Consider the following 25054-nt stretch of genomic DNA (forward strand, 5'->3'; position numbering starts at 1 on the left):
CTGGGCCAAACCCCGCGCAGTCCCCCCCCCCCCCCGGCCCGGGTCAGAGAGCGGAGGTGCCGCGGGCGCGGAGGGGGCCGGTGCGCTGGGCCCGAGCGAGCAGGGCGCAGGGACACTAAAGAGCGCTAATTCCTCCTCAGAGACTCGGCGGACGTGAAGTGGTCGCCTCCCCTCCCCCAGGCTCTGTGGAAATGTGTTTTGTGTGCTGTGAATGGTTGATGTAGTCTTGTCATTGTTAATAACGTGGATGTGAACGCGATTATTTTGTACAGTTGAATTAATTTATTTTCTGACAACACCTTTTTTTTTTTTTTTTTTCCTCCTGACAGAGTACAGAGCACACCAAAGAAATCTATTATTAATTTTGGTGATAGATTGTTGTTTATGATGCTGTGGTTTGTACAAAAAAAATCATTATATTTTTCAGCTTACTTGAATGAACAATGTAATGTGAAACAGACTCTTCCTGCATGTCCTCTGTGCGGTGTGTTGGTGATGATATATATATATAGTTCATAGAGATATTATATTATTAGTACAGTGCATGGTGCTGTCACTCTGGAAGCCTTTAAACGTTGTCTTCATACTGTTGTGGTGGATTTAAAGAAACAGACATTACTTTAAAAAAAAAAACAAACAGAAAACTTGAATAGAAAATAATTTTTTAAAGTTCATTTGATTTGCTTTTTATTCATTTTTCAAAGCCTATTCGAATAAATAGAAAATAAAAAAGTAAGGTATGGACTTTTTAAAGAATAATTTATGTAATGTAATCTTATTAGAGATATTTTCGTGCTGATTTATAAACGAACTTTTTAATTTATGCATTTTTTCAGTAATAGATTGCACTATACATTACTACATTGCAGGGTTTATAAAATATGGCGCTGGGGGATATATCACTATTTTTATGTACTTGCCACACGTAGGATCACACACTTGCCCACCAATTTTATGACACATGATACCTCCTAAATAAAGTAAAAATAATTTTAATTTTTTTCATCTCTGTAAACCCCGTAAAAAGCAAGAGCGGTTATCAAGCAAATGAATAAAAATATTATTTCTATGTATTGCATGTGCCTTACTGACAGATGAGAGGCAGAGCGAGATCAAAACACACACGCGGCGGGTCAGTAGCTAGGTAGGCAGAGAAAGTCGCTGCATCACAGCGCAGAAGAAGAGCCGGGAGATTTGGGGGCAGCTGAGATAACTGAGCTTTCCCCAGCAAAACATGTACGTAAAAATGTTTCTCCTAGATTTATGTTTCAGTTTGCAGCGATGCGCCTCCCTAGGACGTTGTGGTTTTACCCATCCCTGCCTCTTCATCAGTGCTGCCGGTTTACTCACGTGAGTATTTGCCCATTGAACTCAAGCGGACTAATCGTGTGAACGAGCCGAGAAGAATTACAGGATTTGGCTCCTAATGATGAAACAATTGGATATTTTAGTGCTGCCTTTCTGTGTACAGAGGATGGATAGATAGATAGATAGATAGATAGATAGATCTATCTATCTCTCAGACAGAAGTCAGGCATTTCTACGCACGCTATTTTTCATCTCCCTCAAGGTCAGCTAATCAAAGTATCAGCACTGACAAATCCAATCAATTGAAATGTTAATATTTACTTTGGAAAGACGTCTTCCTTGCAGTCTCCCCTTACAGTGAGTTAAATAGTTCCAGTCTTCGGTAAAAGACATAGTGGCAAAAATGTATGCCAGAAGATTTTTCTGAAATCCACAGTCGCGCCAGGCTAGAGATAATGTCGTGCGATCACTTGAATGAACGAAGTTTTCAGGAGCTGAATGAGGATACTTGTTTCCCTGGCAGTGACTTCGGCGAGAGAAGTCCCGAGTGAAACCTGCTGTTTAAAAAATCCTAGGCAGAGCTGTGTGTCAACATCCTCGAGGCTAATTTCCTATTTTTAAAAATCAAGCGAGCCCAGCATTTTTTTTTTCCATGTGATTTACCAGTGCTCGAAAATGACTGGTCAAAATGTCAAGAACAGTTTCACCAAAAGGTTAGAGTGTTTTTTAAGTCAGTTTTGTTAAATGTGGTAAAGGTGAAACAGGTTGCAAAGAGTTGTTTCAAGCAGAATGACAATAACCAACATACGAAGCAGAAAAACACTCATAAATGAGGGCTCCAATCAATGGGAAAACTTATAGCTCTCTAATGAAGTTTCTTGTGAAAAGGAGGGCAACACAAAGCCACCAAGACATGAATCATTCATGGGAAATATAAAAGATAAAAGATATCTGACAATGAGCAGAACCTTGTATAGAGTGTATAAAACAAGTTTCCCCTTCTTATTTTCTGCTTTAAAACGCACAATCTCCCGCTCCTAGTGTTCTCTGTCCAGTCTATAGAGTTAAAATTGACCAGTGCACGTCCTGCGCCACTTCAAAGTAATTTAGCCCAGAACGGAAGGCTTGGCGCTTGGACAATCTTCATGGTGTGTTAAGATTTCTATGGCAATTGGCAAGCAAGACGTTCCCATCTGAATATGTCTCAAAGAAAGCCACTTATTGACACTAAGTTGGCCATCATCAAAGACTTCATCTTTTCTAGGCAAAACGTGTTCCTAACAAACACTGTTTAAATCATCTACCTTTGTATTCAGGGCTGTGAGACATCTCACCACACACTATTGCCGGCGCCCAGTCCTTTAAAGGGGAGAGCAGCGATATCAAAGTTTTAAGGGGCTAAGAAATTTCGGGAGTGTGGGAAATGGCAGGTCGGGGTGGTGGTGGGGGGGTAAGTGGGGACTGGAGAGGGGAGAGCTTGTCGGAGAGCCGTCGGGGCTGTGCCCCCCCCCAGCACACGCTCACACACACACACACACACATCGAGCAGTGCGTGGGGGGCACATAGGTGCCCCCCGGGGACAGGCTGCAGCTTTGCATTGCTGCACGGAGGGGTGGGGGTTGGGGGTGGCGGCAGGAGCCCAGGGTTTTTCCCCGCGTGTTTTGTACGGCTAGAGATGTCGACAAGAGAGTTGTAAAAAACTTGCAAGGATGGCCTGTTTATTCCCCCCCCGGGAAAATATTCCCAGGTACGAGCAGGCTAGAAAATATCAGCGAGGAGGCTGGGGACTGTCGGGCTCCCAAATCACGGCGGCGCTCTCGGGCGCACCCCGCTCGCCCCCGGGCTCCCACGTTTGTGCCCCTCAGCCCGGCGTCCCGCACACCCGGCGCGCACAACCACGCTCCCGCATTCACACACACACCACGCAAGTGCCTAATCAGGCAGGGAGAAGTTCAAAGGCAGGTTCTTTGAAATTCAAACTACTGCTTTTATGGTACATCAACATGGAGCGTTAGGATTGCTATGGCAATGAGCACAGCAAAAGCAAGCTGCATTTAAAATAGTCCACCTCGATTCGAGACACTCTATTAAGATACAGTTGCATTGACCTTTAGTTTCATGCCGTGTTAGCGCAGTCAATTTTCGCTTCATCAGAACGTCTCATATTTTTTGGCCTCTCTCCCATCTTCGCCCCCCTCCACCCCCCTTTTCAGGACCTTCGCAATATCCCCCCTCCAACTTCAGCAGATAAACAAACAAATAACCAGGGAAGAAGCTCCATCTCTAGCTCTTCTCCTCCTCCTCTGCCCCCCTCTTTTTTTTTTTTTCCCACCTAAGCACTTTTATTTGCAGAGCGATTGTTCTTTGTTTATTTAATACAAGTACTGGGTGAATGGTGAAAAATAAACACGATGAAAAATAACCAAACAGATGATTCCGCCAAGTGAAAAAGCCCGGACTTAATAAAAGTGCGAAGCAGTCACCGTTGAATGAGAAATCCTTTGAAGTGGAACTTATTATAGGAAGAATACTTTTTGGTTTCCCTAACGACGCTGCTGAATTGAAAGGGCTCTCCTTTGTCAACGATTTGTTCTCCTTTGCCGGGATGCCCGCAGAAATTACTTACATGGGCTGCCTTAACATGCAGCCTGCAAATCAGTAACTTTGCAGCTCAGACTCGCAGACGCCACTCTCCTAAGGACAAAAAGAAGTCAGGAGGAAAACACCCCAACCTTTCACTCGGCCTCTTATTTTTTTTGGGGGGGAGGGGGGAGTTCAGGGCAAAAGGGGGTTGGGACGAGAGAGGGAAGCGGGGTGCCCCCTCCGCCCCCTGCCCCTGCGCACGCCCGCCTTGCACCCCCGGCAGCGGGCACCCAAAATGGGACCCGTCTTTTTGCTCCATGCCAGCGCCCGCCGGAGCAAGGGGGGCTGCCGAGCTCCGGCAAAGCGCTGCCTGTCCTTCCCCCACCCCCCACTCCCCCTTTTTTCTCCACTGCCCAGCGATTTTCCCAGGCAGAGACATATTTAATAAGGGTCGTTTATTACGAAGGCGCTTTGAAGGGTCGCCCCTGAAGCCCTGTGTCCATTAAAAACATGGAGGTGACATTTAAACCTCGTTTTAAAGGAGCTCTGGGGTAGTTCAATGAAAGGCAACTCGTTTGTCTTATGAGCTTGGAAACAACCTCCCTTCTTCTCCTTTTGACCACATGGCATAACTCAAAAACAATAGTTCAAAAGTAAAATGGCATCGTGGTGTTCAGCCTCAGACAGGCACCCATCTAGCAGGAGAGAAAAGGGATAGTCCATAACACAATGTGCTTTTTGTGTCGGACTCTGTCACAAGGATTTCGTTGTTTGCTTTAGAGGCTGCGCCTGTTATACTTTCTTGAAAGTGCTTGTGTTAAACAAGAGTTATAAGTCATCCAAAACAACAAACATTTTGATTTTCTTTGCCTAAAGGGTTTTCCCTGGCCATGGGCACCGTGAAAAAATAATGTACTTGCTGAGAAAGGAGCACCAGTAGTAGCATTACAAGCACAGTGCATTAAATATTGAATGACACGAGAAAAAAAAAAAAAAAAAGAGCTTGTCGAGGGGCACTCAGCCTTAAAGTCTTTCTTCAACTTTGTCTTCGCTGCCTGTCCGACTATTTAAGACGGTGTTAATTAAGGGCTGCATCTGATTCCGCTAGCCTCCAGCTTTGTCTCTTTGCAGCGCTGCTGTCAATAGCCCCTCGGGCCGAGGAGCTTTCCGCACACGCTGGTTTAGCGGTGCATGTGTCACTTCTTTCTCCTTTTGAAACCGAAGAGAAGCCCGTGTCGTGCACGAAGGACAACGCCAATACAGTAACGCGCCGGTGTCCGAGGAGTATGAGGGGCAGGGGCAGGGGCAGGGGCAGGGGCAGGGGCAGGGGCAGGGGCAGGGGCAGGGCTGCCTCGGAGCCGCAGCGGCGGCTGCGGGGAAGCCTGTTTGCCCATTTCCCCGAGCGTGTTTGGCAAACAAGAGACGGGCGAGCTTAATTTGTTTCGAATTAAGCGTTTTCCAAAAAAAACCAACACACACACACACACACACACAAAACCCACACACCACCAACCACACCACCTCCTCAACCCTCTCCCAAATCCGGAAAACAAACAGGAGGAGGAACCGTCCCAGCCGGCGTGGTCCTGGGGAGACGCACGCCGCGGCCGCCCCGTGTGCGAGCCCACGCGTGCCCTCGGGGGCGCACGCGTGGGGAGGTGTGCGCGCACACCTTCCCGTTTGTGCCTTGGCCACACGGGCACGGGCACAGCCTGCGCAGAGCCCGGCAGCGGTCACGGGGGAGGGGGGAGGAAGGGGCAGGTTGGGGGACAACTTGGGGACAACAGTTTCTTGCCCCGTACCTTGGCTGCTCCTTGCTCCGTGTGCCACCTTGCCTGCCGCGGGGAGAAATGAGGCAAGAGGGCAGTTTGGGGAAAACTTGCCCCTTGGAAAAGCAGGGCCCGGCCGTGCGCAGGGCCCGCCGGCGGCCGGCCGAGGCGGGGTGCTCGGCGCTGCCGGCGGGGCCGGGAGGCTCGGGGGGGTGTGTGAGGGGGGTGGGGGGGGTATTCTCCCTGCCTTGTTTTTGACCCTGCAGAAGAGATTGGTCGTCAAAAGGGAGGGAGCCTTAGAGGCTCCTTTTGCCGATAGAGAAGAGTAGGAGAGAGGGACCCCCCCCGCACCCACTGCCCCAAATGGCAGAGAGGCGCTCCCAGACAGGGCCGGGGGCACGGGCACGGCCAGGCGGCTCCGCAGACGCGGAGGGGGGAGCCGAGCGGGCAGCTCTGCCCTGCCAGAGGGGCGAGGGGGGACGAGCTGAGCATGGGGCTGGGAAATCCAATAGCCGGATTTTTTTTTTCTTTCTCTTTTCTTTTCTTTTCTTTTCTTTTCCTTTCCTTTCTTTTCTTTTTTTAAGGGCTGCATTCCCCCTCTCCTCCTCCTCCTCCTTTCACACGGCGAGCCCGTCTAAAGCGCTCCAAACGGCCTTTCAAACAAGAAAACCCTTCAAGTAAAAATGGGCACGCATCCCCTTCCAGGCACCTTGCCAAAATCTCCCAAGCACCCTACCTGGCATACTAGCTTAAGTTTCTTGAAGGAGTGTGTGTGTGAGTGTGCGGGGGGGGGGGGTGTGGGTGTGTGTGGGGGGGTGGAATTGCAGCCGCCCCGGAGTAGTAGACACAAGTTCAGAGCTCCACTTCCCCCCTCTTTAATTAGGCTGGGGAGAGGAGTGCAGGCGCCCGGTTGAGGTGCGGCGAGGCGGCCGGCCTGAGCGAGTGAGTACCCAGCGCATCCCCCGGACGGGCCGGGGCGCTCCGGGCTGGGGAGGGGGCGCCGCGGCGGGGGCTGGGTGCGAGGGGGTGAGCAGCCGCCCCCCCCCCCACCGACCGATTTGGGGAGGGCGGGGGGGGGCATGAAGGTGGCTGAAGTGTCCCGGTGAGAGCCAGGGGGACTCGCCTCCCCAAACTTGCCCAGTGGCCAGTGGGCAAGTTTGGGGAGGCGAGTCCCCGCGCTGCAAAAGTCAGGCCGGCACAGCTGTGACTTCACCTATTAGCCCCGATGTCTTTCCGAGGAGATTGGCGGAGTTAAACATCCCACAATGGGCGCTCTGGGGCGTCTCCAGCCTGACCTCTACCCGGTTTTAATAGTTTCATAGGAACTTCATTAAATCAATTACTTAGTGAGCACATCATCATTTATTTGTAATTAGCACTGAAGAGCTTGATTTTTGCAGCAGCCCGCAGCCCGGTTCCCAGCGGGGTTGGCCATGTACTACAAGCACTTTTGTTTGCTGTGTGTGTTGACTCGTGGTATTATTCGGCCGCGACAATAAAAGTGTAATCTTCACGTCTTAATCTAGCGTTCAGGGGGGAAAGGCAAACAAACACGGCGCGGACGAGGCGCCGGACGGCCCCCCCGCTTCCCCTTCCCCTTCCTCTTCAGCCGCCCCCCCCCTCCGCCCCCTGCCCAGCGCCGTGGGCCGCCGGCCCCGCTGCGCGCAGGCGGCGCGGGGCGGCCGCGGAGCAGCGCGGCCCGCGGCGGCTCCCGGGGCGTGCGGCCGGCGCGGGGGGGAGGCGGAGGGGCGGGTTTGGGGGGAAGGAGGAAGGGGGGAAAAGGGAGGAAATGGGTCATCCGCAGCCTGGACAAAAGGGAGCAGCTCGGTGGCTTGTGGCGGGGCCGTGAAATAAGGGCTGCAGCTGCGAATCGGCTGCTCAGGGCAGCCCCTCACTGTGTGAGTGTGAGTGTGCTGGGGGGACTTCCCCTTGGGGGCAGGAAAGACACGGGGAGGGGGCAGGGAAAGCCGCCTCCCGCTTGGGGTGAAGGCGGCTGTTGGGGAAGGTGCCACACCGTCACCTTGCAAAATCCTCGTGGAGGGGCGGCCCCACGCGTGGGGCGCGCCGCGGCCGGCAGGGTCCCCCCCGTCGGGGCCGGGCTTGGCAGCCCCTGCGGAGCACCCGCCAGGTGGGCGGGGGGATTTGGGACGTGGGGGCTGTTTTGGCCGGCCCCGTTCGCATGTAACGGCGTGCGCTTTGGGGCCAGGAGCAGGGCTGCGTGCGCGGCTCTCCGCGGGTGCGGATGCGGCCGCGGCGCGGGTTTGGTGCCGGCGCCTCCCCGCTCCCCTCCCTCCGCGGGACGAGCCAGAGTGGGGGCACCCTTGGGACGTGTCCGAGGGGGGACAGCCAGCCGACGACCCCGGAGGCCGGCCCACGCGCGGGTGGGTGTCGCGGCGCGCTGCGTGGCCGCGGGGTCCCTCTCACCCTGCCCCTCCCACCCCAGCGAGGAGGGGCGGGGGGCTTAAGGCCTCCGCAAAGGAGGGGTAGCTGGGGAGGGGAGAGCCCCGGCTGTCGCCCCACATTTTGGCTCTAAAAGTGCCGAGGGGCTCCTCCTCCTCCTCCCCCCGCGCCCCGTTGCCCCGACGAGCCCAGCCTTTCCCCGTGCAAAATCGCCCGCGTTTAAAAGAGGTTTATAACGTCGCCGGGGCGCGTTTCGTCCTTCACCTCCCCCCTCCCCCCCCCGCGCCCCCGCCCCAAACCCCGCTCGGGCGGCTCCAGCCTCATTTTCCCACCTCGTCGCAGCTGAGAGCCCGGGCCCGAGGAGAGGCAGGTGCGGAGGCGGCTCCCGCGTGTCCCTCCGGCCCGGCCCGGCGGCGGGATCGCGCCCCGACGGGACCCACGCGCGGAGAGGGGACCCCCCCCACACACACACTTCTCGCCTGCAAACGCCGCTTTGTCGGCACCGGCTCTCCCGCCCCAGGGGCTGGGTGCCGCGCTGTTTTAAGCGGGACGCGCGGGAACCGCGGCCCCTGCGGCGTTGCTTGGACGAGAACGGCAAACGCCGGTGTGGGAACGGTGCGAGGGGCCGTGTTTTCGGCGGATTTGTCACGTTCACCCACCCACCCGTGGGCCTCGGCGGAGCGGCCCAGGCGCGGCGCGCTTCCCCGCGGCAGGGTACGCCGCTCCCCTCTTTGTCATACCGAAACGCGGAGCGGTGCATATAAAAACGTTGCAAATCTGTTTTTTGGTTTTTTTTTTTTTGTTGTTTTCCCTGGCCGAAAGCACCCGCTTCCAAAGCAGCGCGAATTCGCAGTGCAAGCTGTGACAAGGGTGAATTTCCTGCGTGCGTAGCGCAGCGGCGGATTTTGGCCGGGCGGTACGGGAGGCAGGCTGAGCCGCCGCGGAGCTTACGCGGCATTCGCGCCAGAGGGGAGCGTTTCCAGTTAGGCAAAAACTTTCTTTTTTTTTTTTTTTTTTGGCCAGGCAGCTGCTGGCAGGAGAAAGCGAACAGACTCAACCCCTAAAACGCTGAAAAGGCGTTTTTGGTGCTCTCTTAGAGCCCCGCTCGGAAGGCACCAAGCAGCTGGGCAGGATCTCGGGAAGTTCTCCGCAGGCCCAGCCGCGCAAGGCTGCGCCCCAGGACGGGGAGCGTGCTGCCAGCGAAGGCGCGCAGGGGAAAGGGTTTGGCCGGAGCGCTGCAGGGGTGCGCTCAGGAGCCCAGCGAGGCCCGGGCGCAGCTGCCCTTGCGCGTCCGCCCTGCGCGTCCTTTTTATTTCAGCCTTTTGGTGTCCGGCTGCAAATCTCACCCTTGGCCGGCCGAGCCCAGGGTGGGGATTTGGGGATGACTTTGGCAAATGCGCCCAGGTTTTGCAATGGGGTTTTCCCCCCTAATTTGGGGGGGGGGAGCTGCAGAAACTTGCAGTGATTCCCCCCCACCCCCAATGTACTGCCTGCACCCCCCGGGGGCAGCCCAGTCCCCGGGCAGTGCCCACGGAGGGCGGGTGGCGGAGCCAGCACATTTTGTGGGGTGGATCTTTAGGGGGCAATGCAAGGGCTGGTGCAGGCCTGAGCTTTGCCCGATGGGGCAGGGGAGAGGCAGGGGGAGAAGGCTGCGCTGGATGTAAGCGGGGGGAATCAGCTTGTCACGTTCCGTGGGTGACACGAACTGCACGTTCTCAGCTCTGGGCGGGTGGAGGGAGAAAGAAAGACAGATCCTACATCTCCCGAGAGCCTGGGGTAGGCAAGGTGGGATGGGGGAGCGCCCGGGGCTGTCAGGGCTGTGGCTGACCCCGTCGCCCCGCTCCAGCCCCACGCGTGCACGGGGGACGGCAAGGGCTCGCCCAGGGGTGGCTGCTGTCAGGGCCCCTCCGGGACCCTCACCCACTCCCTGGGCCACCTGCGGGGGCTCCGCTGCCCCCTACCCCTGCCTACCCACTCTGACTACTTGAAAGCCTCTGAAGTTGGCGCTGTTAATCGCTTACACGGGCTTAATATACATTTTCGGGGAGGGGGGGGGGGCTGCACCCTCTTGCAGCCGATACTTTAATTAAAAAGGAGGAAAGCTGCCTCCCCGAGCCAAACGGGCCAGGAAAAGCGATTCAACACGACAAAACCGTCTCAGCCCCTCTGTCGCCCAAAGGCGAATGCCCAGACCTGGAAGGGGCTCTCGGGACACCTGCCCCCAGCCTGGATGGGAGATAGTGCTTGGAAGTTGGGGCTCCCACGGGTAAACATGCTACATAAACATGCTGCAGAATATTTTATGGCAGCTGGTTAACATTTCCCTACCCAGTTATTAAACGCAAAAGGGAGTAAATTAAAATGGCAGAATAAAATGAAATAAAAGCCCTCTTTTCTTTCTGCTAAGAGACAACACCTAATTAAGGAATATTTGAATCCCACAAAAATGCAGGCTCTCCACGCTGACGTAAAACTTGTCTTCTAAAGCCATAAACCAACCCAACCCGAGCCAGCCCCGGCCCGACCTGGGTGCCAGGCTGGCCTGCTACGGGCCGGTACTGGCCAAGGGTGCGGGTTTGCTGCTGTCTGCACCCTAAGCCAAATCCCCTGTGAGGGGCTTCCTTCAGGCTTTCATAGTCTGATTTTTTTTGTAGGCCAGGAAGGGAGGCTCAGTCCAGAGAAACTTTTCACATTTCAAGTTTCGTGGTGAAGAGCCGCGACAGCATCAGCCGCTGTGTTAAAGAGCCTTGCCCAAGAGTGCCTGATTTTCAGGGGCAACCTTTTGATCTTTTTTTCCCCTCTCCTTCTCTAACACAGGAAAAAAAGTCCCTCAAAACTGTCCATCATGCTGTCACTGGGGACCTTGGACTATTTTATGCCATGCTGTCACCCAACCAAGAGCTCGGAGCAATCTGCCCAGGGTTTTTTACCGCTTCCCTCCACCCCCCCCCCTTACTTTTTCAGCACTTAAATTTCAGTTCTCCAGTTGGCAACGCTCATAGGCCAGATGCATTTGCTGTTTGGTGCATCCTGCAGAGGTTGGGGCAATGTCACCAATTATTGGCTCAAGGACTGAGCCTCACCTGCCCAGATCGCTAGGAGCGGGCCGGTGCGGTTTGACGCTTGCATCCAGCTCACTTGACCTTCCCAGGGGTAGGAGCCTGCCAGACAGTGCTCAGAGGCGGCGCGGTAGGGAGGGAGGCATGCAACCCTCCACCAAGACGCTCCTCAAATAGAAAGCGATGGCGAGCAGGGAAAACGGGACGCTATAAAGCACGCGGACGAAAAAGGAACTGTAGGCACAGTCCACTTGCAGCGGGGAAGCGAAGCAGGGAAGCAAATCACCCCAGTTGCTGAGGACGTTCGTCGGCCGGCGAGCTAAAGATAGCGTTTTATAGCCCCTGAAACGGAGCTGCAACCGTTGCGTTGTAAGCCACTGTAAAGCACGAGTTTATCGTCCCCTTGGCTGCTACAGTTCTGCTTTGTGTCCTCCCCGAAGTGACCACACACGCACACACACCCCTACGCGTGCATGCACACACACCTGGCCCCCAGCGCTCCCCTCCCCGTGGTCAGCAATCTCACAGATACCTCAGATCATGTTCGTGAGAGGAGTGAGATCCACGGGGATTTTTCCAGGACACAGGGGAAAGAAAGAAACAGCCCTGGACGGAAGGAGATGGTGCTGGCATGCGGCCACCCTTGAGCTCTCCAAGGACACGGCCAACCCCTCGCCACCAAGGCAATGCCAAGGACGGGGGGTGCAGCAAGGTCCCTTTAACAGCAGATGCAGCTCTATATGAACGACCTGTTTTGCAGCGTTTGCTTTATTTTTATTCCCCCGCCTCTCAAGAAGCAGAGTCCCGAGTCCGCGGTGCGTTCGCGGAGGCCCTGCGCGTTTTGCAACGTCCGTTTCTCGGGCGTAAACCCGAAGAGTGGAGGGGGAGGGCATTTCATTGCAAAATTTAGCTTCGCGCTTCAGCAAAGACAGGGCCAAATCAGGCTGCCCTGCCCAGGTCAAGCCCATCTCGCCTGCCGCGCTGCCAGAGGCATCCCAGGCAGCCTCCCCTCTGCCCCAAAGGCTGCGCTCGGTCCCTTTTCCCGACACGAACACCAGCAAGGAGGCCAGGCAAGGACCAGGATGGAGGAGAAAGATGTGTCCACCCCATCCTCTGGCTGGGCAAGGGCAGGGGCAGCCCGTACTGGTGCCCAGGCAGCCCCTGCGGCCAGGGGAGAGAGACGTGCACCTTTCATTAAGTACTTTCTGCCTGCTCCTTCGAGGAGGGCTACCTTTGTCTCCCGAAAAAAGGTCCTGATCTCCGCCATCGCCTTGTGGGGACAGCGTCCCCGCGCTGTTCAGGCCCTTCTCGCGTCCCCTGGCAGCGCTGTAGGCCCCGCGCGCGGCTGTGGGACACCTCCCCGCTCTTTTGGGCGCCCTCGCAGCGGGCAGCGATCGCGTTTGCCCGGCTGGCCCGCGGCCCTGGTTCTCCCTGGTGACAAAAGGGACGGATGCGTCGGCTGCCGGCGACACGGCTACGTGGGTTTGTCCTTGGCTTCCGGCTCGGGGAGCGGGAGCCGATCAGCGCTGGCAGAAGGGTGGCTGGGTTACACAGGGGTTTACGGCGGGTGCCTCACGCCAGTTATAGTGCACCAGGCCCAGAAAATATGGGGTTATATCAGAACGGCGGCTTAAAAACGCGGTTAAATAAAGACGATCGCTTACAAGCGCACTGAACCCAGCTGTTTCCTACTGCCAGCACTAGATTTGCCTTGCACATTTGCATCGCTGGATTGTCTAAACTCGGCACGTTGCAGAATTTAAAAACAATCGTTCTTCTTCCCTTCCTTGCTCCTGAATGAACCAGACTCCTGCAGGAGAAATAGCAGGGGGGAATATATTTCTGTTCATGGATATAGCATTCTAGTCGAGGCATTGGGAGAGTAAAAGCATATAAACGTATAAAGCTGTGACGAGATAATCCATGAGGAAATGCTTTTTGAAAATACAGAAGCCAAACCAGGATTACACTTTTCCAGAAGCAATTTGTAGACTACATGGCAGTAAGAATTGGTATGGCAAGTGAGAAACTTGGGTATAAACATGTACGTGCCACAGGGATCCTTTGCCTGCCGTTTCAAACAAATTATTGCAAACATTAATTACAGTGTACATATATGCACATAGGTATGTGTGAGTGCGCGCATCTCTTTACAACTGGCTCCTACAGTATGCTACGTGGTTATTCTTTTGTTTTAAAAAGGGTTTAGAGGTTTCCAAGCACTCCACGTGAAATCTATGCTTTACCTAGAGGGTCTCAGCGGCTGGGGTGGCAATTGGTTCATTTCCTGGTGATGCTGTTGTTAATAATTTATTTAAATGACCAGTAGGGACGTGCTATGCATTAACGATTAGTTAGGCACTCTATACATATTCAGATTTTGACTCCTGAGGATTTGCAGTTTTACTTTGCCAAGAGATGCTGTCTCTCCAGCAGGTGTTACTAACTGCGGCAGCATTAAAGCAGCAAGCAGGCTGATAGGAGAAAAGCTCACCTAGCTAACAGGGACAGAAACGTGTATAGTAAACTTTAGTAAAGCAGAAGTAGATTCAGTTGCTGGGATTTTGTCTTTCCAGCCAAAATTATTTAAACCTCAGGTCTATCTTTGAGTGCGGAGATCCTAACTGCATTTAAGAGCCAAATCTGTATTGCAAATTTTTAAACTTGTATTTCTGTCATGGTCCAAGATAGGATGTTTAAAAAACTAGGCAAACGGACCCATCGCTGCTGGCTAACCCTCTCTTCCCACGCCAGCTCTACGTCTTAAAAAGATGGCTTGGGAAACATGGGAATTAGAAGAAACAGGGATGCCGAGGAGCCGATGTGGTCCGGGACTGACCTTCCCTTTGCGCAGCCCAGGAGCGCTGGCCCACGGCACGGTTAGCTCAGAGGACGCAAGTGAAGCCCAGGCGCAATTGCTGACCTCACCTCCCGCGACAGCAAACTCGTTGCCCTCGTGAGAGGTGAGCTCGCTCTTCAAAGCGCCGAAGAGGGAAGCGAGCTGGCAGGTGGGGCCATGCTGGTGTGCTTGCTTTCGTCCCCCCTCCCTGAGGTGTCTAGTTTTTGTGGTCGCGTCTACCTTTGAAAGGCAGTAACAGGGTAGCAAACGTTCACCCTCCTACTGACGTCCAAGGGAGTCAGAGCAGGATTGATGTGGGCGGCTGGGAAGAGAAAAGTCCAAAACAGAAGCAGTAGTTGTGGGCGGTGGACACTCAAGTGGGCTTTTTGGTTATACACCTGCACATTTCTTGATTGATGCGGCTACGTGGACACCGTCCGAAAGCAGAGCAGAGTCATTGAAAAGGCTTCTTCCTAAATGATTCTTCTTGTTGCTGATCATAATTTTGCAAATGGAAAAAGCATATCATATTTTGGGTCTCTTTGGGACAGTGTTTTTTGAGCAGGGGGGGTTGGACTAGATGATCTCCAGAGGTCCCTTCCAACCTCAACCATTCTGTGATTCTGTGTTACAGTTTAGTTTACAGTATGGATTTCTAACTCAGCCAGTTCTAACACTGCCCTCAAGACAAATCAACAAGACATTGGCAGGAAGAAATAATTCCTTTAGCGGAAATCGGAAGGTATTTCTTCCCTTGTGTCAGAGAAATAAAAACGTTCCCTCCAATCTGTTCCAAGGGGCACGGTTGACCCATCTATGCGCAGGGCTGAGAGCTGGGACCCGGAAACACTCATCCCGGCTTTGCCAGACTCCCTTTGCGGCAAACCTCTCCAACCTCACTTTCGACCACCTGTAAAATGGAGATAATAGGAAAGAGGCCCTCCCTTCCTAGGGGTTCAAGAAGTGAGCTAATGCGTGTGAAGCTATGGGAAGGCCGGTCCTGCAGGCATGCCTGTGCACAAGCCGCTCGCCTCAATCTAGTCACTGGTATTTTGCCGCCGCTGCCATTTGGTTGGCATAAATATCGTACAACAGTGTAGTACTCCAGACTATCGTGGGCAGACGTGTAGCGCTCAGCCTTTGTTTTCTTTAAATGGTTTCAAGCAGCAAATAACATCTCTTTTCCCAGAGCTGCCGGCAAACCATTTGGCCTCCTGGCAAACAGCTTTTCTAGTACTTGAGCGCTCGCTGCCGTTTGCCCGACAGGCTCACACTGCGTTCTGCCCGTTCGTCTCAAAACGTTTCTTTTTGAGGTGGGGAGGCTCTGTTTTTATTATATTTCTTTTTTCATGCACCAGAGCTGGCAGAAAATGTCTACTCCTGAAAGCGCCAGAGCAAGCGCAGCTCCTACAGAGCAATGGCTGTGCTGGGGCTGCGTCCTGACATCCTGGGCTGCGCGCCGGTCTCATTTAAGATCAGCGTCTGCATAGGAAGACAAGAAAGCAGCACTTTTAGAGGCTTTTTCCACCTTTCATAAAGCACCCCAGCAGACCCAGGCATGAAATGACAAGAGAGCTGGGAAACACCTCAACAGCACTTGAAAGAGCATTTTTGCCCTCGGAGAGATTTTTTTAAAAACTCTTCTATATTGAAGAACTGTCAAAGAGCTAACAGGAGAGAGAGAGTTTTGATTTTTATGCAGAAAAGAGGACACAACTGTATGAGATGCAACCGTAATAAAGGAAGGCAAAGCGAAAGAGAGAGGGGGCCGGAGGCACTCGTTTGACTCCCGCATCCGTCTGTCCTGCGGCATTTCTCAGTCCCGAGCGGGCGGGTGCCGCCGCTGGCAACCGCGGCTGCCGCGCACGGTGTCGCTGGGGAACTGTCCAGCAACACCGCCGCCTCCTCCAGTGCCGGCCGCAGCCCAGGCCACCAGGGAGAACCTGCAATATTGCTGACGATCGCCACCACCGCCACGAAACACCGAGCAGAGGCACCCTCATCGTCACAAAAGCCTCTCTCCCTGTTTCATCTGTAGTCGCGATTTTTTTTTTTCTGCCTTCCCCAAGAAAACCGTATATAAAATGCTGGCAGAGAGGTAGCAAGGGCCCAGGCTTGAGCAATGAACTGGAATTTAAGAGAGGCGAATTGTGTAACCGTCACTCGACTGTCCTGTTACAAAAGCTTGAATAGATCATGTTGCCACTCTCTCACTTTCATCAGTCCTGTTTTTTAGTCTGAGGTCAGGACTGGTCTATTTGTACCTTAGGTAGAACCAAGGGGCGGGGGGGGGGAGCCCCAATGCACTGTGGTAGTAAGTAGTAATAGTAAAAATAATAATTATAATTATATGAAGAGTCTGAGCTGTAGACTGAATGAAATCTTCTTTCACGCATTTCTGTTTAGATGTAATCTATAAAATGGCATCTTTATGCCAACTTATCAGTAATCCTGTAGTGGAGGCTGGAATAGACATAGGCATAGATATGTGCATACTTATTCCATAGCAGGTCATTTTTACATGTGTGTATACCATTACGTGGCACATAAGAATTTATTCTCTTGTGTTCACTGGGACAGATATACACATCAGTGTGTCATTTGCACGGCAAATGTTGTATGACTTCGGTGTATATTCTGGGTGGTGCACAGATAGCTTAGCCTTTTAAATCACCTGCAAGTTGGTCTCTTTTTTAGCATGAGAGGGGATCACCAGGCCTATAACCTCACCTAGGCAAGGAACTGGCCCTTGCCACTTGTAGCTTCAGAAAAATTAGACTAATTGCATGCGGTGCTACTACCTCCCTCCTCTGATCTGGCATCTCCTATAGCAGCAGATTGCCTCTCTGGCTCATCAAACCCTGGAGTCAGGCGGTTGTCAAGAACTGACTTTTTCCCCTTTGGTATTTTGGCTCCAGATCACCGGTTTGAAGGCCACATTTTTCAGCACCTGCTAAAAATTTTTTAACAGATGCTAGAAAGGAAAATTTCCAAATGCAGCAGATACAATCTGCTGTAGCCTGGGTCAAACATGGACCACCAGGTTCACTTGCCTTAGAGAGGGGGGATTAATTATGTTCGTTGTTTCAGCAAAGATGTTGTCTTCCTTGAAGACGATGGCCAGCCTTCCATCTTTGCTGCAGAGCTGATCCTTGCTGTGTGCAAGATCTCCTCTTTCAGCTAGAGGAGACTGGCCACTAATCTAGACTGGCCTCTCCGTCAGTACAGGGGGGAGGAGCACACGCTGCCAAGGATTATCATTTGCATTTTTTTCAAACAAACTTTTATTTAAAATCTGAAAGAAACACTGGTTTGATTCAATATCTGCAGGGTCAAGTTGCAGTATGGCCATGGGAAGAATGCAGAAGCCCCGTCCCTCCCAGAGATCAAGTCTAAAACAAGTCTTGCCATAAATACCCACTTCCATACTTCTGGCAACTTTCTGTCCCACAGATTAAGCCACCCTTTGCTAAGCAAGTCCCCTGCACTGTTCCGTATGTTTTTCTTGTGATAGTGTGTGTATTTTAATCTGCTGAAACGATTTGTTCTCATAGCCTTCCCTGGTCAGCAGGAAGTAATGGGACCTCAGAATGACTCTTGAGAGGCAAGGGAAATAAATGAAAGGAAATTGAAATAATAACAATGAACATACTAGCATCCAGTGCAGTTTTCCATTAGGCTCAGAAGGCAAATGACAATAGATGTGGAAGGCTGTAGATGAGCCAAAATGTCTGATAAGGTTTTATCAGTCTTCCTCATGGTAAAGGCTAGATAAAAATAAGCATTTCTGTCTTTCTTCTGGGTCCCAGGCTGACACCAGGCCCTGAACAGGAGAAATATAGAAGGATCGCTATTTGTGGAGTGCATGTTAGAGCTGGGGCTTCTTACACCATCTTTTCCCAGCACGTGTCTCTATAACTACATATGCGTGCCACACACAAAATGTCAATCAGGTCTCTGTGCATGGGAGGGCCTGCATTGCCTTCTTCCAAGTAGTGCTCACTTGTCCGCATCTCAGCCCATAGACGACTGGCACGCGCATTCTTGACCTATCTGAGGTTCACAAGTTGCCTTTAAGCTTTCTTTCTGCCTCTTGTAAAAAATAATTAGTTCCAAACATACACAGAATTATAGGGTCAGAGCCTTAAGGTGAAAACAGACCGTCCACGAGAATGGTTTTTTTCCTGTTGTTTTCCTGCTTGCAATACTCCTTTTCAAGTTTGGAAATTAAAGTTATTTTCCTGCCAATGTTTTTGGCTTCCATGTGGCAAACACTTCTCTTTCCAGTGGAGCAGGAGCCAGCATGGCTGCCTCGAGCGCACACCAGTTATGTGCATCCTACCAACTCTTCCACAGGCAAAGTGAACAGTTCTGAGATCTGTTCTACTCCATTAATCCACTAATGTGCTGCCCCTCATTTTTCATACATCATACATTAACATGAGGCAAAGTATTGGCTATTCTTCCTCTTAAATAAAATCTTGAGGACATTTGCCCATATATCTTACCTATGAAATATTTTCCTACCTTTTCAAGCCTGGATCTGCTTGGAAATGTGGCTTATTAACATCTGAAGCTGAGACTTCCATATTATTCTCTTAGTGACTACTCGTCTTATTTGCTCAGGTCGCAGATAAATTGATAACTTGTCCTAATTGACAGTTTTGCATACCTAACCTGGGATCTGAAGTCAAACTCGTTCTCAGACAAGTCCTTTGGGGCTTGTTCATCAACCTGCATAATAAAAGGTGGTGATTTGGATAGTGGGAAGTTGCCCTTTCAGACTCAGTTTTAGCTATTCTGGCAACACACAGCACCGATGCAATTCCTGCAGAAATCTGAAATTGCTTCACTAGAAGCGAGGAAATGAAAATAGCCCTGGTCCTTCCATAATACAAATGACTGTTGGCGTAGTGGTCTGAGATAGTGTAATGAGTTGGCGGGAGGTCTCAGTGTACTTCACAGACTGAGGTGGTGAATGGGCTGCAGAAGTATGGCGGAAGTATCTATGTGCGCATGGCCTGCTCTTACTCTTTTCATTACACACTCAATAGAGGCACCTAAGGGGGTATGATTCCTGGCTTAATGGGCCGTTATCCATCCTGAGCTACAATAGTTGTTCTTAAATAAGAAAAGCATGAACATAAAAGATGTTCGAGCCTGAAAACAATTCTCTGCCAGTGCATCTTACATCTTCATGTCAGCTGTTCTCCTTGCTACTTTCATATTCTTTCATACCTGAACATGTGTATAATCAACAAATATATTAGTTATAGCTGCTTTTTTTAATCTATATGGCTATGCACCACTTTTGGATAAGATCCATGCTTGTGGATGGATCTTACCCTGAGCTGTGTTTATTCTGTGCTTTTCCCCAGGGAGAGGTCCCAATGCATGGCAACTTCAGCAATGTACTGGAGAGTAACTCGTGTTTTCTGTCACAATATTTCTGTTTGCCTCTGTTAGGGGGCCTGCTTATAGAGTCAGTAGCGCTAGATCCTAAGGAAGCATGTTGTTCTCTCCCTTTAGCTTTGTTTTTGTATCTTGCGCTATAGAGAAGAACAAGCCTAATGTAATCCACATACTGCTCCCTTTTCACACAGTATGTGTACCATGGGCTCTGCTGCATTGTCTTCTGCTGCTCCTAAGGACGTAGAGAAAAACTCTTTATCTCACATGAATGCATCTTGGAAAACGAGACCTTAAATACTGTTTGGGTGTTTCTACTTGATAACGTTTTTGCATACTGTGTTAAAATAGATGTATAATGCAACAGGATTTCAGCTCACAGTACAGGCCAAGTGCCAGCTTCCAAAATCTATATTTCAGGGTATGTTTCAAGTTTTGTTTAAGTCATCACAAGATTACTGTTTACTGTGTTGTTAGCAGACTTTTGCTTCTGTTATACTTCTGCCCTTATGATACTTGCATTGATGAGTGCTTAACTCTTGCCAAAGCACGTCTCCCATATTGTGAATAAATTGCAGCTTGAAGTCGCCACTTTTTCCTCACATCGGGTAATCACTGTTTTATTTATTATGGTGTTGCTATGGTTCTATCATGATGGACTTTGAGCACGATTCTGTTCCTCTCCGAAATCACATGAAAAAATTATAGTGACTTGTCACCAGATCTACCACCTATAAATCAAACAATATGATTTGACATATAGCTAGTCGGATAATCGCCAGTCATATGCCAGCTGGGACAAGCCCAAAATGAAGTTGAAAAATAGCTGACAAACCAATGGTCAAGCTTATAACTCAGGGCCTAATGCACCGCTGCAACTCCATTTGCATAAATCCAATAATGCTTTCCAAGGTGGCTGCTGCTTCGCCTCTGCCCTCCTCTTTTGGGGGCTACATTTTTTCTATTGTTGTATTAGACGCTATAACCTGGAGTGGTCTCAGAAACTGCAGTGGTTCGTGCTATGGCCGACTGGGGTCTTGGATCAGTCGCACGCTGGCTGTGGTGGGACAGAGGTGTTTGGAGACTGGCAGCCAATGGGTTTAGCATGAGGGCAAGGGCTGGGCAATGAATTGGGACCTTTTGTTTTCACAGCAGCTTACAGCGAGAGGATGAGGCAATGAAGGGAACGAAGGGCGGACTGAACAGCCTGGATGGCTCTTCTAAGTCTCTCTCTGAAATCCTTTCCTTGAGTGCAGCGCTGTCAAGTGGAAGGAGTCCTTTAGAAAGGGACCCAGTGGTTCTCTGAGTCCCAAGCTTAAAAGTTCAGGACCCACAACTGCATCATCCTCTTTGCTACTATTCTAAGCAAAACTTACAACAGCTAACTTTGGGGTGATGTGAGTTGGTCCCACTCTACTAGACTTCACTGAACCCGCCATGACCAGCAAACAGCTTAGTACTCACACCAGGGCAACTAGACGGAGCCAAGCGCCTCGGAAGAGTCTGCAAAGGAGCAAGGGACAGGACTGAATGCAAGCCATCCTACACCGATTCTGAGCTCAGACTGAAACCAGGTGGTCATTTCTGCAGTCCTTACTCAAGCCAAACTCTCCTTGTGTCAATGAGGCTTTGGCCTCTGTGAGGACTGCAGCTTTTGGCCTCTGACATGCACTGTGGTGGTGGATTCCTGCAGAAAACTGCCTCTGCTAGGCCATTGCTCAGGGCTTTACCAGGAGAGAGCGTGGGGGGAAGGGACATCTCCAAGCTAGAAATGGATTCTTTTTTTTTTTTTTAAATGAGTGATTTGTTGGCTTCAGGCAAATGGCAGAAGGTTTTACTGAAAAAGCTTCTTTATGGGATTGTGGTTTTGCTTGGGGTAGCTGAAAGAAGTCTGTAAACCCCAGGAGCTCAAGGAGTTTGACAGGTTTGACAGGCCTTCCTGCTACTTATGAACAGGAGGCTGGAACGAGTGTTCCTGAGATCACCTCCCCGTTCTCATTCAAAGCACGCTGGCAAGGCAGAAAAAGAGAGGAGCCTTTTTTCCTCCCTATTTGTTTTTCTTATTTAGAGATGATCTTAGAAATTTGCATTTCTGATTCTTTTAAACTTCATGTTTCCTGGACTCGCCTCAATATAAAATTCCTGTCCTGCCCCTTCTCTGGGCATTGGATTGGATCCTCAGGATGTGGTCTCAGAAAGCCTTGAGCATCTTGAAATCCATAAGACAATAATCATTAGCTGCAATAGGAGCAGCACACCAAAGACTGGTGTATGTCAGCTTTAAAGAGTATGTCAGCACTGAAGAACAGCACTCTGACATTGACCACAATACCACTGTCATTCTTTCCTGTGTCCGCTTACCCTACCCTACCCCACACATAGCCCTGGCCCGAAGGAGTGGGCACGTCTAACGAACCTCACGTGTTTCCAGAGTTTGCAGATTGAAGGGGTCAGACTTCTGCAATAACAGCGGAGGCTCCTGGAATATGTACAAACCATCACCATCACTGGTCAGAGTATTGTTGCAATGCATGAGGTGGGGGTCATAGTCTTGTGAGCGTGGCAAAAGGAAAGCCTAGAAAGTAGCAGGAATTCATGAAAAATGTACACATAAGAAGGAATATCCCATTTCTTTGAATGCTTGTTATTTAATTTAAAAGGAAATCCAGTGACAACTTCCTGGGAAATTAATGCTTTTTTGTAAATCTCTGTCTGTGGTGAAAAGGTGCTTTGCTGAAATTCATCTGAATTCTTCCTATTCTGGTTTCTAGTCTTGCCTTAGTTCCTAACCTAAACTAAAGCTTCTGAAACTGAAATGAGCTCTGAAGACACGAACAACCTCCTTAAGGCACAGCAAACCCAGGAGATCACATTAAACTTCCCAGCTGAAGCACGCATCTGAGCTTTATCAAACATGCAAGCTGGAAAAAACTTTGGCACTGGCATGTGACCCTGATAACACTTGAGCATACTAAATTTTCAAGCTGCAAGGAACCCCTCAGGCCTGGGCAGTTTCCTACCTCCCGAAGAGAAGGAGCAGTTTAGCTCCAGAGACTGGTGTAATTCCTTAGCCTTATCCCTGGCAGCACCTGACCAGTCCACCTTATCCAGCTGACCCAGACTGGAGGCTCACAGGCAAGTGCTTCATTCACTGTGAGTTAAGGAAAAGAAAAGAAAAGAAAAGAAAAAAGAAAAGAAGAGAAAAGAAGAGAAAAGAAGAGAAAAGAAGAGAAGAGAAGAGAAAAGAAAAGAAAAGAAAAGAAAAGAAAAGAAAAGAAAAGAAAAGAAAAGAAAAGAAAAGAGAAAAGAGAAAAGAAAGAAGAGAAAAGACAACCCCATAGACAATGCACCAGAGAAAGCTACTTCGACTAAAAAAAGAAAAGCAAGCCCTTCAGTGTAAACCCTCTGACTCTGTTCTACTTTCCTATCTTTTCTTTGGTCTCGTTAAGAGTTTTAATACCATTTCAGGCATTTAGTTCTCACATAAAACTGGTTCTTGGTTCTCTAATCTCACCATGATGGACTATGTCTTACCAATTTCAAATACTTTTATGGAATAATTATTTCTCCCCTCTTCTGCACAGACAGGCATGAAATCTTTGGGGCTACACCATCTAGCTACCAGCTGGCTTCCCTGTGCTAGTTGATAATATATGCTCATTCTTCATATATTACTATTCAATTAGGGTAATGACTACAAGCCCCAACTGACTACGCTAGGACTGTGCAAACATCGTAAGAGGTGGTCTGGGTCCCAGAATTTATCATCTGAATTGACATGAGAGAGGATATATTATTGTACCAGTTGTATAAAGCGGAACGGAGGTACACAGAGTTTAAGAGACGTTTCCACACAGGAAGCATATGCTAGAACCAGAAATTCAATCAGATCCTACCTAGTGCTTTGCCACATCACTGTTCTCTCTCTGACTAGCTTTCCCCTCTGTGGGATTAAACGTTACCTCACAAGTCTCCTCCTTGTAGGTGCAGATTAACCAGGGGTTCTAGAGGGACAGATTTCTCACCATCGTTGCAAACACTATGATGCACATGCTCTGAGCCACAGATCTGCCCAGCCTCCCTGTCTGCATAAGCCTCTGCATCACATCCTAAAAATAAAAACCAGAGTGTCCTTCAGATACTGTACAGCCAGACGAAATCCTTCCCTCAGCGTTCAGAAGCGGTGGGAATGTCCCTATGGCTCATAGCCTGGGATTTGGGGTGCTCTTCCTGGGGGGAAGGTGAGCCTCCCCTTGTAGACCTCAATCGCAAAACGTCCTTGCGCTATCGAATGTCCTTTGCTTGAGTAAACGTCCAACTCAGCTTTTCAATTTGAACTCAGCTCCCACTCCACAAGTCATTTTTATTTTACTAGGATACCAGTGAAGCTGTAGCTCAGTAACTGATGTTAAGAGGAACTTTTAACACCTCACCAGCAAATGGAGTCGAGTGTTTCCCATTAGTGGCTGAGGAAGTAGTGCTCCTGTAACTTCAGCCTTGAAAGCTAATGAAGCTCAGATTGTGGCTGCGGCCTTTGATGTACAGATGCCTGAGGTCAGTGCAGTTTTCAAAGGTGCCAGTGCTATGCTATGTCACCATGTTAGTCTGGGCGAGGGCCCAATAATTCTAATCCTGTAATCATGTTTCTGTAAGCAACAGCATTTATTGTGCAGATAGTGGGGGATAGCTGCAGCAGCAATTAAATCAGGGGTATGGTAGAGAGGAGAAGCTAATCCAACCCTGTCATATCATTCCCGGTAGAGGAAGTTACAGCCGACTACGTCCATAAATAAGTAGCAAAATATTGGAATCAATTTAATGAGAGAGCCCAGGGATAAAAAAAGACTTGTTTGGCTGTCTCATCCATCTCCCTGCCAGTACGCTCGTTTTGTTGATGTAGAGATGTTAATACACTGGCAAAAGTCAGGAAACTCAGAGCTGTAGCTTGACACTCCGCCTTTAACTCACACCAATACACAGGGGGGTAAACGCATACAATGATGAGCTTGTCACCTTTAGCTTTGAATTTAATTCCTCTCTTGGGTTGTTTCACAACTTCTGGTCACATAACGTGTATTTTATGTCTTATAACGTAGATGGGCTGTCTCCTGGGTATACATGCATTGTCAGAAGGTCATGATGGCGTATTCCACTGTAGTGGGGGGAAATACACATATATATGTAAATATTGTTTATCAAGGAGATGAGAAGAGCCTCCAAGAAGCTGTTCTGCTCAACTAATTAGTATGTGTTTAGACATTTCTGTTATTTTTCATAATCTACTCAGTTCCATTATAGATAAATCACTTCCTATGTATATGTTTTTAAATCAGAACTCTTTTATAGTATATAAGCACTATATGTATAAACACTATTTTAGAAGAGGAAACGGAGTACTTTCTACTCCTTTTTATACAGATATTTCTACCTTTGATGGGGGTTCTGTGTGTGAAACGACCACAGAACTGATCGTGAAGAACCAGTTCTAAATGCCAAGGAAGAATGAAAAAAAGTTTGTTTAAAAAGAAATTCATGGCAAACTGCAGATTTCAATTGTACTTTTGTGTGATGCACACCCACACCCCTATTCATATACGTACACGTACATATACATAATATACACATACATATACACACATATATATATATAGCTATTTCCTTTAGGTCAGAGCCCAAAAGTTCATTT

At 50.0% G+C, this 25054-nt stretch overlaps 1 long non-coding RNA gene across 2 annotated transcripts in view; it reads left to right on the forward strand.

Moving 5' to 3' along the window:
* Nucleotides 1–6507: 6507 nt before the first annotated feature.
* LOC104147417 (uncharacterized) overlaps nt 6508–25054 on the forward strand; it is a 67542-nt gene continuing 48995 nt past the window's right edge. For both annotated transcript variants that reach the window (XR_011137889.1, XR_011137884.1), the window contains exon 1: nt 6508–6603. This is a non-coding gene — a long non-coding RNA (uncharacterized lncRNA). The remainder of the gene's footprint in view (nt 6604–25054) is intronic.

Source organism: Struthio camelus, chromosome 1 (genome assembly GCF_040807025.1).
Source record: "Struthio camelus isolate bStrCam1 chromosome 1, bStrCam1.hap1, whole genome shotgun sequence".
In the NCBI taxonomy this organism is placed as follows: domain Eukaryota; kingdom Metazoa; phylum Chordata; class Aves; order Struthioniformes; family Struthionidae; genus Struthio; species Struthio camelus.